Source organism: Ambystoma mexicanum, chromosome 5q, assembly GCF_040938575.1.
Source record: "Ambystoma mexicanum isolate Mex_15411 chromosome 5q, UKY_AmexF1_1, whole genome shotgun sequence".
Lineage (NCBI taxonomy): Eukaryota > Metazoa > Chordata > Amphibia > Caudata > Ambystomatidae > Ambystoma > Ambystoma mexicanum.
The window spans coordinates 1388015467-1388031561 of record NC_090933.1 but is presented as its reverse complement, the minus strand read 5'-3'; positions in this window follow the sequence as shown (position 1 = coordinate 1388031561).

Genomic DNA, 16095 nt, shown 5'->3' with positions numbered 1-16095 from the left:
TAAGAGTGGGAGAAAATGAGTCTCACTCTTAGCAGGAGAAAAACATAAACCCCAAAAATCCAACAAAGCTGCTGGGGGACTGACTAGGTTCGGGAAATGAGCCTTAACCGAGAATTCTCCCTAACACTCGCCCCCCAACCAGACTCAGGGACAGGAGGATTTAATCCACTCCTGGATGAATCTCATACCTCTAGTCGATGACATACATCCTAGAGAGACCATCCGCATTTTGGTGGTGACACCCTGACCTGTGCTCAATGGTGAAATCAAACCCTTGAAGGCAGATTGACCATCTCAATAGTTTTGGATTTTCCCCCTTCATTTGCATCAACCATCTCAAGGGTTGGTGGTCAGTCTGAATGACAAAAGTAGAACCATACAAATATGGCCTAAACTTCTTCAGAGCCCACACAATGGCAAAACATTCTCTCTCAATAGTTGCCCACCTTGTCTCAGGATCCTTGAGCTTTCTACTGATGAAGCAAATGGGGTGTTCCCTACCTTTCCCATCCAGTTGGCTATGGACTGCACCTATACCTACATTTGAAGCATCTGTCTGTACAATGAAAGTTTGGTGGTAGTCAGGAGCTCTCAGTACTGGTGCTTGGCAAAGAGCTTTCTTCAGGTTTTCAAAGGCCTGATTGCACTCCTCATTCCATCTGACCTTCTTAGGGAATTTTGGAGAGGAGATTGCATTCAGTGGAGAAGCTATGGTCCCATAGTTCTCAATGAAATTCCTGTAGTACCCAGTGAGGCCTAAGAAGGCTCTCACCTGGGTTTGAGTAGTTGGTGTTGTCCAATTTTGCACAGCTTCAATCTTGCTGAGCAAAGGACATATTTCTCCACCTCCTACCTCATGCCCAAGGTAGACCACTTTACTCTGTCCAATCTGGCATTTACTTGCCTTTATGGTCAGGTTGGCCTTCTCAAGAGCCTGCAAAACATGTCCTAGGTGGTTAACATGCTCTTCCCAGGAGTGGCTGAACACTGCAATGTAATTCAAGTATGCCATGCAGAAGTCCTCCATCCCAGCCAGAATCTGATTTACCATCATTTGGAATGTAGCCGGTGCATTTTTCAGTCCAAAAGGCATAACCTTAAATTGGTATAAGCCAACTGGGGTAGAAAATGCAGTTTTCTCCTTGGCATGGTTTGTCAGGGCTATTTGCCAATAGCCTGACGTTAGATCAAATGTGCTGAGGAACTTGGCTGCACCAAGTCTATCCACCAACTCATCTGTTCTAGGCAACGGGTGGGCATCAGTCTTGGTGACTGCATTAAGAGCTCTATAATCCACACAGAATCTCAATTCTTTGGATCCTGCCTTTGGTACTAACACAACTGGGCTAGACCATGGACTAGTAGAGGGCTCTATTACCCCGAGGTCAAGGATCTTGCTGTCCTCCCATTAGATGTGGGACCTTACATTCTCTGACATTCGGTATCCTCTGCTTTTGACTGGCAGACAGTCACCAGTGAGGATATCATGCTGGCGCCAAGGGGTCAAGCCTGGTGAAAGTGAGAACAGGGAGGCAAACTGATTTAACATAGATTTGCACTCCTCTTGTCGCTCAGGTGTCAGATTTGAAGAGAGATTCACTCCTTCAATCTTTTCATCCAAGGGTAAGCCTCTGTTAGGCGGAAACCTGTGCAGTTCCCTCTGGGACCACTGCAAAAGATTTAGGACTACAGGTGTTGCGATGAACCCACTTGGTAGCAGTCTGTACCACACAGATTCAATTGGTAGCTGTGGCTGAGCAGTCAGACTTCTCTCAAGAAAAGTTGGTCAGTATAGGGAGTATACAAGATAGGGCAATTCTTCACAGCAAAACAAGTAAGCACGCAACAAGGCTTAGTATAAAGATAGTAAGTTATTTATTTATAACAGAACGTCTACGAAAAATACTAAGGCAAATCATGGCAAACAAATCAAAATGCAATTACTCTGCGGAATGGAATAAAGCTCGATCTCCTGAAACACAATATCGACAACTCTAGGTTTTTACGGCACCACTTATTTGCATACAGAGGTGTATACCCCAACCTAGATGACACTCGAATATACTCGTGTAAGAGGGAGAAAAGAGATAGGCAGATAATGAAGTCAACACGATTCGTACTGAAGCGGGAAAAATGCAAGGCAGGAATGTAATAATCACAATAGATCGTAAAAGTTCAGCGGCCAGGCCCACTCGGTGAGAGGCAAGGCACGATGTCCTGGAAAGTCTCTAGTGAAGACACGCTCAAGTCTTTGTAGCACAATGTTAGCGACAGGTGGAACCAGTTCAGAACAAAGAGTGAATAAAGCTTGGAGGCAACCCAACGGAACGGAGAGGAATCAGATACCTCACTCGAACCGATCGAAAAGGGAAGCCAGGCGGTTACGGTACCTTGTTGTGGAGGGCAGCTCCGGCGGGGGCAGTTGTTCCTGGTGGTGGATGCACGAGGGGTCTTGGCTAAGAGAAGAGATGCTCTCGACGTCGAAGATCAGGAAGTCCGGTGCACCACCAGGGAAGAGACCAGCCGCGGAGTGCTCCGTCACAAGGCACCACCTTTCAGTCGCGGTACAGGGGTAGTGGCTATCCGGTTGCCGGGTGCTGTGCACGGGCAATTCGACCACTGCGTCCTGGGCGAATAAAAAGTACAAAGAAGAAGAAGACTGGTTGTTCCCACCAGCCAGGGGAAGAGACTCTCCGGCAGGGAGATCTCCTCTGTCGTCGGGAGATTGTGAGACGATTCCGCAGGGCTCCACCGGAGGTGTCGTCGTGCAGGTCGGCTCAGCGTTACCCTCGTCGGATTCTTTAGGTCCTGTGGCGACTTCTGAAGATCCAGTCCCAAAAGCCCTGCTTTTATGCAGACGCCCCCCATTCATTCAGCCTAGCTGTCAATCAACACACGCTAAGTGGTGAGCGGGAAGGGTCACCACCTGGGCCAATCACTCCAGAGTGCGACCTGAGTTGGCAAGGCAACTCGGTCCAGGGTGTCTAAACCCCCTCCCACACCCCTGAGGTAACCCAGACAGAATGGCACCACTTTGGAGGGTCTCTGTCCAGAGGCCCGCCAAAAGTGGAACAAAGGGCTCAACCTTTGGTTTAGGAGTCACAGAGACGAACACAGACGCCATTTTACAAACCGAGTTCTGGCAGAAAATACCACTCGATAAACTCATTTAAGATAGGTAGATCGGTGGTACGTTGGAGATTAACAAGAAAAGTATCAATCTTCAACAATGGGATAAATCCCATAGAGTTATGCTCGGGGTCGAACATAACAAGTAGTTTCCACTGCCACCAGCCAAAACTCGACGAGGGGGGACGGGACAGTGCCCCCTCGAGTAACAGATCCAGGAGTAATCGAATTACTCCTACCAGTACGTCCACAATAAGATGGTTGGTACTAGTTCTGTTAGCAAATTTAGGTCTAGTAAAGCCAATGGTGACTTTACATGCCCGGGGAGACAGTAGTCAGTCCCCGAGTATGGAGTCTATGGTGGGGGGACCTGCTAGGGTGCCCCCGTGCCACGACACGTAGGGTGCAGTGTGACACACATAGAAAAACATATGAGACCCTATGGAGTAAAAGACCCCATAGCCCATCGAACACATTGACATTCAAAGGAATTACCCACATACATGTCCAAGAGTGAGAGAAAAGGGTCACACTCTTGGCAGGATGGGAAAAAACAAACTCCAGAAATCCAGCAAAACTGCTGGGGGACTCACTAGGTTAGGAAATTCAGCCTAAACAGAGAATTCTCCCTAACAGCCTCTAAGGAGATCAGGGAGAGCTTCACTCTCTTCTTCCTCTTCTGATGAAGCTAGAAGCAAGGTTCCTACTTCAGGCCTGGAGACATACACCTTTAGTCTGTTGGTGTGGAAGACTCTGGGCGCGTCCTTGGGATCGCACAAGTCCATCAGATAGTTCACCTCTCCAAGATTACCCACAACCTTGAAGGGTCCCATCCATTTGTCTTGCAAGGCCCTCTGCCTTGTTGGAATTATAACTAGAACTAGCTGGTCTTGAGTGAACTCAACCATGTTAGCCTTTTGATCATGCCAATGCTTGACCAGCATTTGTCCAGCTTTCAGGTTATCACTAGCATCTGCCATCATGTGTGACATTCTCCTCTGGAGACCTATCACATAGTCAGTCACTCTGACTGGCTTGGGGGAAGGAGCACTCTCCAACCCCTCCTTAATCAGGGCCAATGGACCTCTGACAGGATGGCCATAAAGAAGTTCAAAGGGAGAATAACCTACTCCCTCCTGAGGGACTTCTCTATAAGCAAAGAGAAGGCATGGCAGTAGAAGGTCCCACTTTCTCTTAAGGGGTTCTTCTAACGCACCTATCATGCTCTCCATGGTTCTGTTGAACCTTTCTACCAATCCATTTGTCTGAGGGTGGTATGCGGTTGAGAACTTGTAAGTAACTCCACAGGTTTTCCACATGGCCTTCATGTAGTGGGACATAAAATTTGACCCCCTGTCAGAGATTACTTTGTTAGGAAACCCAACCCTGGTAAAAATTCGAAGGAGGGCCTTAGCCACAGCCTGAGCTGTAACAGTCCTCATAGGAATTGCCTCAGGGTATCTAGTAGCATGGTCTACTACAACAAGGATAAACCTGTTGCCTGAGGAGGTTGGAGGATCAAGGGGACCAACAATCTAAATCCCTACCCTCTCAAATGTGACTCCCACTACTGGGAGAGGCACTAAAGGTGCCACATTCTTGGAACCAACCTTACCAGAAGTTTGGCAGCTCTTGCAAAACTTATTTACCTCAGCCCCCATTTTTGGCCAATAAAAGTAGAGTGAGAGCCTTTCCTTGGTCTTCTTGAAACTCAAGTGACCAGCCAAAGGAATCTCATGGGCCAGTAGCAAGAACTGTTGTCCGTTTTCTTGAGGTACTACAAGCCGCTTGTAGTCTCCAGGTGCAGACTCAGTCGGTTCACTGTAGAAGAGGCCATCTTCCCAGTGCAACCTATACTTCCTAGGCTCTTGCCCATCTGCCTGAGAAGCTGCCTGGTGGCGAAGACCTTCCAGAGTTGGATATTCTCTTTGTCCCTTACTGAAGTCTGCCCTGTTGGGTCCACCTTATGCCAGTAAAGACTGCAGCTCAGGATGGTCAACAGGATCCAGATCTCTAATAAGTTCTTGGCCTTCTACTAGCTCTTCTTCAGAGTCTAGTTCAACCACACAGGGTTGTACGTCCCTCTCAGCCTCAGCTGGAAGTGGAGTTACAGGTGTAACTTTGGACAGCTTAGGGGAAGTCCTTGTTGGAAGCACTGGAGTGCTTGCTGCTGGCTTCTTCTTAGTAGTCGTGGGTTGCACCTTTGCTTCTGTTTGTTGAGAGACTGCAGTAAGTAGCTCCAGTGGAGAAGGAGTGATATCTTTCTTCATCATCTCCAGAGAAGAACCTCTCATGGTTTTCTCTCTTGCAGGTCTGGTTAGCTCCTGTAACCTTTTACTAGGAGGTCTGGGGATGTGTGACACTACTCCAAGAGTTTTCAGGACATTACCCAACAGAACCCTTCCTGGTACCTCACATTGTACACTGACAGGTATCTTCACAGTCATATCATTGCACTGGATGAGAACTGGTAATTGGGGAAGCATCTGCACAGGCCCTCCAGCTAACTTGGTGAGGCGTTTGGGTGCCTTAGCAACATCCTCTGCCTTGAAAAATGATTCATCCACCACAGTTATGCTGGCCTCAGTGTCCCTAATGGCTGGAGTCTCCTGACCATTCACCTGGACACTGTCCTTATAATACTCTTTAGTATTATCTGGGATAGAATTATATACATCTAAATTCTGTTGTTCCCACAACCCCAGGGACACTAAAGAAACACTGGCTGAGACTCCAATGGGATCATCAGCCAGTAGTAGAAATTTTCCACTTGCCATTTGGACTTCCTCTTCTTGAGCGAAGGCTAAGGAGGCAAGTTGGACCCCTGAAGGTTTACCCTTACATCTGGGATCTCCCTTCACATGGTCAGTGGCCTTGCAAACATAGCATGAGCCAAAAGCTCGCTGGAATGGAGGCTTGTTCTGACCTCCCTCTGGTCTGAGACCAGAAGGTACACTAGCCTGATTTGGTTTTCCCTGTGGCTTACCCTTATGGTTGTGTTTGGGGCCCTCTTTGGGATTTGCAGTATTAGAATTCTCTTTGGAGTCCTTTTTAGGCTGTTTCTCCCCATCCTTTTTCTGAGTTACCCCAGAATCCTTGTGAGTAGCCCTGTTGGTAACCCACAAGTCAGCAGCCTTAGCTAGCTTCCTGGAATCTAATTCCTTTGAATCAGCCAAGTGCTGTCTGAGCTCAGGAGAGCAGGCATCATAAATTGACTCAAACATAAACAGATTTCTCATACCTTCATAAGTGTTCACCTTGTAACCCTTAATCCATCCCTCTACGTTTTTAAACCCTTCACTTACCCAGGTAGCAGAAGGGGTACCATCATGCTTTTTGAGGGTTCTAAACCTCTTAAGATACTGGGAAGGGGTCTTCCCAAATCTAGCTATCAAAGCTAGTTTCACACATTCATAATCCTTCTTATCCTCCTCCCCCATTTCCATTACCACATCAGTTGCAACAGGGGGAAGCCTAGAGAACAACCAGGTGAGTAAGTCATTTCCTGTGATGTTCTGGAGCCCATGATTATATTCAAACAGAGACAAATAGTCCAACACATCCAATTTAGGCTCATACATACCAACCAATTCTTCAGGCATCCAGGGTCTTTTAGGACTGGAACTTCTAGCGGAGCCAGAGAGAGAAGCATTGTCGACAGATAATTTCTTCATTTCTAGCTCATGCTTGAGCTCCATTTCCCTTAGCCTTAGTTCTTTTTCAGTTTGAGCATTAAGTTTCTTATACTCCAATTCTAGTTTCATTTCCTCCAGTTCAAAATATAGAGGATTAAATGTGGGACCTGGCAAAGGTCCAGTAGGTACAACAGGTAGGGCAGATAGAGGCCTAGGGGGGACAGTCACAGCAGCCTCACCCTCCTCTTCTGACTCTTTCTCAAGATCATCAACATTTTGTTCAGTTTGAATCTCAATACTGTTATCTACAGTTGCTGGAGTGGTAGGTTCCTCTGAACCATCATCCAGACTTTGGTTAGCTAACAACCTTTCTATGAGCTCCATTTTCTTGCCCTTAGTCAGGACATTCTTATGCTTACAGAGAACTCTTAAACAATCAGCAGTTTTTGTAGCAAGGGACTCTTGACTATAACCTTCCATAGTTAACAGGTTAGAAGATTACTTTTTCAGTGCTAAGCTTTGTGGTTAGTTGCACTAAGGTATCCCAAGCACACCAAAATGTATACTCTATACAAATCCCACCGCTGTACACCAGTGTTAGGCAGAAACCTGTGCAGTTCCCTTTGGGAACACTGCAAAAGATTTAGGACTACAGGTATTGGCAGTAAACCCACTTGGTAGCAGTCTGCACCACACAGATTCACTGTTGGTAGCTGTGGCTGAGCAGTCAGACTTCCCTCAAGAAGAGTTAGGCAGTATGTAAAGTATACACAATAGGCACTTGGTCACAAGAGCACAAGCAAACACTGACAAGAGCTTTGGTATCAAAAAGGTATATAATTATTTATTTAAAAAGACACACTTATAGAAACACTCCAGCACTAATATTGTAAACCACTTCAAAAAAACACTTACTATTACTATGTACTCCACAAATTCCCTATCAGACAAGTCTTAGTTAACACCACTTATTTCCAGACAGAGGTGAGCGCTTAACTAAAGATGGCACTCTGATAAGTTAACGGAATTGGGAGGGAAAAGGTATTTGGGTAATTGGGAGGGATTAGGGAAAGCTCACAACACAAAGATTTTAGAACGTTATAGCAAGGCAAGAAGAGGCAAAGTCTATCGGTGGCCAAAGTCCATAGGCCGGGCCCGCTCTTAGAGAGAGTTAGGAACAAATGTGTCCAGGATCACACGGTTAGACAGAGTCAAAAAGTCTTGCAAAGAGTTCTTAAAAGCAGGAAGTGAACCTTAGAAAAGATTAGTTAGGGTGTCCCAGGCTAACCAGGATCGAAGGCCAAGGGCTAAAACTACCTCGTACAATCGGTTGCAAGGGAAGCCGGGCGGAACACAGTACCTTAGGTGGAAACGATCCTCCAGCGGGGGCAGATGTTCCTGGCAGTGGGTGCAAGTCGCAGCGTCGTCTTGAGGAAGAGAAGGTCTCAACGAAGAGGAAAGATGAAGGTCGTTGCACTGCCAGGGATGAGGCCAGCCGTGGAGTTACCCAGCCACAGGGTACAACCCTTTGTTCGCGGTTGTTGTAAAAATGTGGTATTCCGACTACCAAAGTGCTTGGCATGGGTCAGGCGGCCACGAGAGCTTCCAAGGAGCGAAAAAGGAAGACAAACTGGTTATCCCCACCAGTCAAAGGAAGAAGACTCTCCGGACTGGAGATCTCCTCTGTCGTTGGGAGTGAAGAGTCAGTTCAGCAGGGCTCCACCAGGGGTGTCGTCATTGCAGGTCGGCTCAGCAGCTCCCTCGTCGGATTCTTAGGTCCTGTGGTGACTTCTGAAGATCCAGTCCCCAAGACCCTGCTTTTATGCAGCAACCCCCATTCATTCAGCCTAGCTGTCACTCAAACATGCTAAGTGGTGAGCGAGGCGGCTCACCACTTGGGCCAATCACACCAGAGTGCGACTTGAGTTGGCAAGGCAACTCAGTCCAGGGTGCCTAAACCCCCTCCCAAAACCCCTGTGGTACCCAGACAGAATGGCACCACTTTGGAGGGCTTCTGTGCAGAAGCCCGCTAACAGTGGAACAAAGGGCTCAACTTTGGGTTAGAGTCACAGAAGCGAACACATACGCCATTTTAGAACCGAGTTTCGGCAAAAACTACCAACCGGAGAATTATTATTAAATAAATAAACCGGCAGTATATTCGAGGCTATGGTGAAAAGTATTAGCCTCGAACAATGGGAAAATCCCATAGTGAAATATTCGCGGTCGAATATAACTAGTAGTATCCACTGCCACCAGCCAAAACTCGATCAGGGGGGACGGAGACGTGCCCCCTCGAACAACAGACCCTGGGGCAATCGAATTGCCCCGACCAGTACGTCCACAATAAGATGGTTTGTACTGGTTCTGTTCAGAATTCAAGACTAGTAAAGTCAATGGTGACTTTACCTGCCCTGGGAGACAGTAGTCTTTCCCAGGGTATGGAGTCTATGTTTGGGGGTCACTATGACACCCCTGTGTTACTGCACTGAGGGTGCTGTGTAACACACATCACAAAAACACATGAAGCCCTATGGAGTAAAAGACCCTATAGCCCATTAAACACATATAGATTCAAAGAAACACACCCAAATCATGTCCAAGAGTGAGGGTAAAAGAGTCTCACTCTTGGCAGGAGAAAAAAATAAACCCAAGAAATCCAGCAAAGCTGCTGGGGGACTCACTAGGTTAGGACATTCAGCCTAAACAGAGAATTCTCCCTAACAAAGAGCATGATAGGTGCTTGGAGGAACCCCTTAGAAGAAAGTGGGACATTCTACTGCCATGCCTTCTATTTGCTTATAGAGAAGTCCCTCAGGAGGGAGTTGTATTTAGTCCCTTTGAACTTCTCTATGGCCATCCAGTTAGAGGCCCCTTGGCCCTGATTAAGGAGGGGTTGGAGAGTGCTCCTTCCCGCAAGCCAGTGAGAGTCCCTGGGCCTCATTACGAGTTTGGAGGCAGCCATGCCCTTAATAAGGGCATGGCTGCCTCCAAACTCGGGTCCGGGGTCCCTGAATGGGGAATACCGGGCCATTCTGACTTTGGAGGGTCTGGTATTTCCCCATTCAGGGAACACGGACCATCCCCATTCCCATTTGAGCCCCTATAGGGCTCAATGGGAATGGGGAGCATGCTAACAACAGGCCTGTTAATGACGGGCCCGTTGTTAGCTGCTAGTCCCCTTGCGGGACCCGCAAAGGACGTCTGTTCTGACCATATGTCTAGAGCGGGTCCCGCGAGGTGACCTCGTAATAGGGCGGTACGGGGTTAACGGCTCCGGCAACTTTGCTGGCGCCGTTAACCCCTCATCGCCCACCTCCTAATGAGGCCCACTGACTCTGCGATAGGTCTCCAGAGGAGAGTGTCACACATGATGGCAGAAGCATCAGATAATTTGAAAGCAGGTCAGGCTCTGGTGAAGCATTGGCATGACCAGAAGGCCAACATGGTTGAGTTTTCTCAAGACCAGCTAGTTCTAGTTATGGTACCTACAAGGCAGAGGGCCTTACGGGACAAATGGATAGGACCCTTCAAGGTTGTGGGTAAACTTGGAGAGGTCAACTATCTGGTGGACTTAGGCAATCCTAATCCTCCCAGAGTCTTTCACACCAACTAGCTAAAAGCTTATGTCTCTAGACCAGAGGTAGGAGCTTTGCTTCTAGCTTCAGCTCAAGAGGAGGAGGAGAGTGAACATCTACCTGACCTTCTCAGAGGCCAGCCTTTAGATAAGAAAATAGAAGGAGTTAATCTCTCTTCTAATTTGACACCTGAACAACAGGAGGAGTGCAAGTTTCTGTTAGATCAGTTTGCCTCCTTGTTTTCACTATCACCAGGCTTCACCCCTTGGGGCCAGCATGATATTCAAACTGGTTACTGTTTACCTGTTAAAAGCAGAGGTTACAGGATGTCAGATCATGTAAGATCCCACATAAAGGAGGAGGTCAACAAGATGCTTGATATCGGGGTAATAGAGCCCTCTACCAGTCCATGGTCTAGTCCAGTTGTTCTAGTACCAAAGGCAGGATCCAAGGAGTTGAGATTTTGTGTGGACTATAGAGCTCTTAATGCAGTCACCAAGACTGATGCCCACCCTTTACCAAGAACAGATGAACTGGTAGATAAACCTGGTTCAGCCAAGTACCTCAATACATTTGATCTCACTTCAGGCTACGTCATATAGCACTGACAGACCATGCCAAGGAGAAAACTGCATTCTCAACCCCAGCCGGCCTCTACCAGTTTAAGGTAATGTCTTTTGGACTAAATAATGCACCTGCTACATTCCAAAGGATGTTTAATCAGGTTCTGAATGGGATGGAGGACCTCTGCCTGGCATACTTGGATGACATTGCAGTGTTCAGCCCTACATGGAAAGAACATGTTGACCATTTAGGATATGTTTGCAGGCTCTTGAGCAGGCTCATCTGACCATAAAGGCTAGTAAATGTCAAATTGGTCAGAGTAAAGTGGTCTACCTTGGACATGAGGTAGGAGGAGGTGAAATCAGGCCATTGCCTAGCAAAGTACAAGCTGTACAAAACTGGGCCTCCCCTACTACTCAAACCCAAATGAGAGCCTTCCTAGGCCTCACTGGTTATTATAGGAACTTCATAGAGAACTATGGGACCATAGCGTCTCCCTTGAATGTGGTCTCCTCTCCCAAATTCCCTAAAAAGGTCAGGTGGAATGAGGAGTACACTCAAGCATTTGAGGGCCTAAAGAAAGCCCTTTGTCAAGCTCCAATCCTAAGAGCTCCTGCCTATAACCAAACCTTCATTGTGCAGACAGATGCTTCAAATGCAGGTGAGGCCCGCGGGCATGTTGGCACGTTACAAAAATTAAAATAAAATAGGTGCAATTCTGAGTCAGCTGGATGAGAAAGGTAGGGAGCACCCCATTTGCATCATCAGCTGGAAGCTGAAGGAACCTGAGACAAGATGGCCAACCATTGAAAGAGAATGTTTTGCTATTGTGTGGTCACTGAAGATGTTTAGACCATACTTGTATGGATCTACTTTTGGGATTCAGATTGACCACCAACCCTTGATATGGTTGATGCAAATGAAAGGGGAAAACCCTAAACTACTGAGATGGTTAAACAGCCTGCAAGGGTTTGATTTTACCATTGAACACAGGTCTGGGTGTCACTACCAAAATGCTGATGGTCTCTCCAGGATGTTTAACCGACTGGAGTAAAGAGATTCATCCAGGAGCGGATTAAATCCTCCTGTCTCTTCGTCTGGGGGGACAAGTGTTAGGGAGAGTTCTCAAAATGTGCACATTTCCCTTACCTTTTGAGACCCCCAGCAACTTTGCTGGATTTCTAGGATTTGATTTTTTCTACCTGGGAAGAGTGCGAGCCTTTTTTTCCCACTCTTCCATGTATTTTGATGTGTGTTTTACTTTTGTGTTCTTTGGTTATGGAGTTTTAAAACAACTCCATGGGTATCATATTTTTCTGTGTGTCACACAGCACCTTCAGTGCAGTGGCACAGGGATGTCTTTCAGACTTCCCAAGGTTTAAATACCTTCTCTGGGACTGACTACTGTCTCCCAGAGCCTGTAAAGTTCAATTGACTTTACAAGTCTCTTTACATTTACTGACCCAGCACACACTATCTTCTTTTTTTTATTTTTATATAGTTCATTACAAACTTTTAAAAATGAGAAAATTTGAGAGTACATTTCAAACTCATTTCAAACTCAGACCCTAAACAAATCAATAAAAGAAAAGACAGAATAAAAGCAATATGAAAAAGAAACGGTATCAGCACGTCACAGAAACCACACATAGAAGGTAGATCTTTTGGCACAAGACAAGCTGATCGTCCCGTAACATAATTAAGTTAATGACTCAATTGTTCGAGTATTTCAGCAAAGGTAAACTATTTGTTTTCCAGGTATTTTTATTGCCAATTATGCTACGTGACAGATGACTGTAACATTAACATTTCTAATTTCTCAAGAAAGAATGTTAAGGCAGTAACTAATTTAAAGTCTGAGCCTTCAGAAATCAAGTTCCACCAGTCTTCCCCGTCTAAGTTTGGCCTCTTGTCAATTTCAGGACCCAAGAAAGACGTTCTTAAACCTCTTAGACTTTCACAGAAGGGACTAGATGTTTCAACGTTTCTTTCTTTTTTTTACAGAATCTGCAATCCTCCGAAGCCTCTTTAGCTTTACTTTGAATACTTAGGATTGCTTTAGTTTTGTACAGATTCATCCGAAATTTAAAATAATAGGATCTTCTTTTGATGCATGGAAATATTTGAAGGTATTTTTGCAAGGTGTTGTAGGCCCGTTTTTCCGTCGCATTTTCTTTCATACATCTGTGGGTTGCTCTTTGGTCTTGATTCTCACACCAATCTAGCTCCCACAGTTTTTTTTTTACAGCATTCGGATTCTGAAAAAGGGTAGCTTGGTCTGTTTGGAGCTGGTTAAGGGTATTCCTGCAAGATTGTTTCCACATTTGCAATACAGAGGCTTTAGAGGAGCCATCATCACTTCAGAGAATCTTATATTGTGGTAAATCGTCTGCTCCCAAAACTTTTCTGTAGAGTGACAGCATGTTCCACATCACCTTCGCGTTGATTGAGGTCAATCCAAGCTCGTAACAAATGCAAGCTGTCGGCGTCCCCCTAGGTAGTGATAGGACTTTTCCCCAAAATGTGTTCTCACACCAGGACCATGTCTCTGCCGGACAACCAAACATAGCTTCGACACCGAAAATCAAGGCCGGAATGACCTTTAAGTTGTAAAATGCAATGACAGGTTTCAAGGTGAACTTCCCGTACTTTTTGTTCAGTACGACTCCCTGTGCTGTTAGTGAGTTACATTTCCGACGAATTTTCATGATCATGTTTTCGTCTTTTATACTGGAATTTATTGTTACACCGAGATATTGGATTTCCTTTGCAAGGTGTATTGGTTGGTTCTCCAGTTTCCAGTTGAATTTACATTTGTTATTGGCTCCAACTAGGTTTTGCAATATCAGTATCTCAGATTTTGCTGGATTAATCTCAAGACCGTTTGCATCAGTATACTCTTTGAGGGCTGATAATTTCCTCTGTAACCCAATCGGGGTTAGGTCCATTAGAACAATGTCATCAGCATATAGAATATAATCAATTTTGATTCCATTTAATTTTGGTGCGAATGATCTGGTTGTTTCGAACACCCTTACGATATCTGAAATAAAGGCATTAAACAAGGTAGCTCCAAGGGGACAGCCTTGCTTGACACCACGAGATGTCTTAATTTGATCCGTTAGTGTTCCTTGCGAGTCTAGTCTGACTTTAATGGTGGTATCGGTATACAGTTGTTTAATTGCAGCCAGCAGGCTCCAAGGGCATCCCCATTTATTAAGTTTAGACCATAATAGCTCACGATCAATACCATCAAAAGCGTGCGCCAGGTCCACGAAGGCCACATAAACCTTTGATTTTGTTCGAATCGCCTCCATTTTCATTAGGTTGATGATCATGATGTTCAATCCGCATCCAACTCCTTTTGAAAAACCAGTTTGGCGATGATCTGCCAGACCTGCGTCCTTTATCCACTGTGTCAGCTGTGAGAATAGTTGGGTTGCAAAGATCTTTCCAACAACGTCCATGAGGGCGATAGGTCTGTAGTTTTTTGGATCTGTTCTCACACCTTTCTTGAAAATGGGCATAATAATGGCACTTTTACAAGAAGTAGGGATTCTTTTTTCTTCAATGATATTTTTGAATAAGATGAAGCAAAACTCGGCCCAGGCCTCAGGATGTAATTTCAATGAATAATTTGTGGGGCCATCAGGGCCGGGGGCTCTGGATGAGTTTACCCATTTTATATTCTCGAGAATATCAACCTTCTCGATAGTGATCTCCCATGCTTCTGATGGCTTTGGATCGGTATAGCAGCTATCAGTATTTTTGGTGAATAGGTTTACAAAGTGTTCAAACCATGTCGCTTCATTCACCATATTAATCTGAATAGCTTGTTGAGGCGTAGCCAAGTTGTTTATGGCTTCCCAGAACGTCCGTCCATTTTTACTGCCCAGGATTTGGAGCATTTTTTCAGCATCATTCTGAATCATAATGCTCTTGTGTGTCCGCAACCAGTTTTATATGTTTTCTGCAGCTCCTTTTTATCTTGCATATAATTCAAGTCTAGATATTTGTGTAGCCTTCTGATTTTTTGGCTCAGTTCACGTTTTTTAGCCACTACCTCTCTGTCATGGACATGTAGCCGCTTAAAGTTGTTTAATCTGTTATTACGGGAGGTTACAGTGTAGGCCTGTAGTAAAGTTGGATATTCAATTTGGTCCGTGTTTATTTTTGATGGTTCTCTTGTTAATGCGTTTGTCATTGACATAATGTGATGTTCATTTAATTTTAGCCGATTTCTGCCTGGAGTACTAATGACTTTGTGATTGCATATATCTTGTAGATTCGTTTTTATACCTCAGAGAGTTATTCAAACTCTCGTTCAGATGCTCATATAGATTTAACAACGGTGCAACTGTAATTGTCAATGCAGAGATGATATACTGTCTCAGCTGATTTATCACTTGTTCGACTAGTTTGTAACATTCAGTTTGTAGGCCACTTATTTCGTTTGGAGAGCCATGTTTTTTTTAAATTATTTGTTGGAAGTCTCAGTTTATAAGTGCCTCTTGTCGGCCTTTTGTAATCAGAGTCAGAAGAAGAGTCTTCACTTGAATCGGTCGAATCAGATGGTATGAGTTTCGATTCAATGTTTTCTTGTATTTTTGGTTCCATGACTTCGCTGTGTATAGAGCTTTGTATCCTTTGAGTAGAATTACTACCCCTTGTTTGGCTCTGTGAACATGGAATAGGTGCTGGACTTGACGTTACTCTTCTCCTCTTATTAGGGCGATAAATATTTTGTTGAGAGCTTTGAGATTCCACTCTTTTGTCCACTAATTTATCGCAACTAACTGCGTTGATTTCTTTTCTTCTTGAGGAGGCTTTTGTACTTTCCATGTGACCAATCGTTTGTTTTATGTTACTCATGGATGGCGAGGGAGTCATCCTTGCGTTGATAATTTTGAGGTCTTCAATCAGGTTATCTGCCAGAAATAACCAGTTTCTCCTTTCTTGCCGTGTTTTACTTTGGGGGTTATATTCCGACAGCACAAACTCCTGAGAGAGTTGTTCATTTAGCACTGAAAAAGGTTCAGACTCAGGGTTAAAAATATCTTGTGTTTGGTTTTCAATTGATAAATTCACCATTGAGTCGATTGGATAATCCATTTTTTAGCAAGGTTCCATAACGTCAGTCACTTGTTTCCTTTTATCTGGGTTTAAGCAAAAAGGTTGATTATCATTTT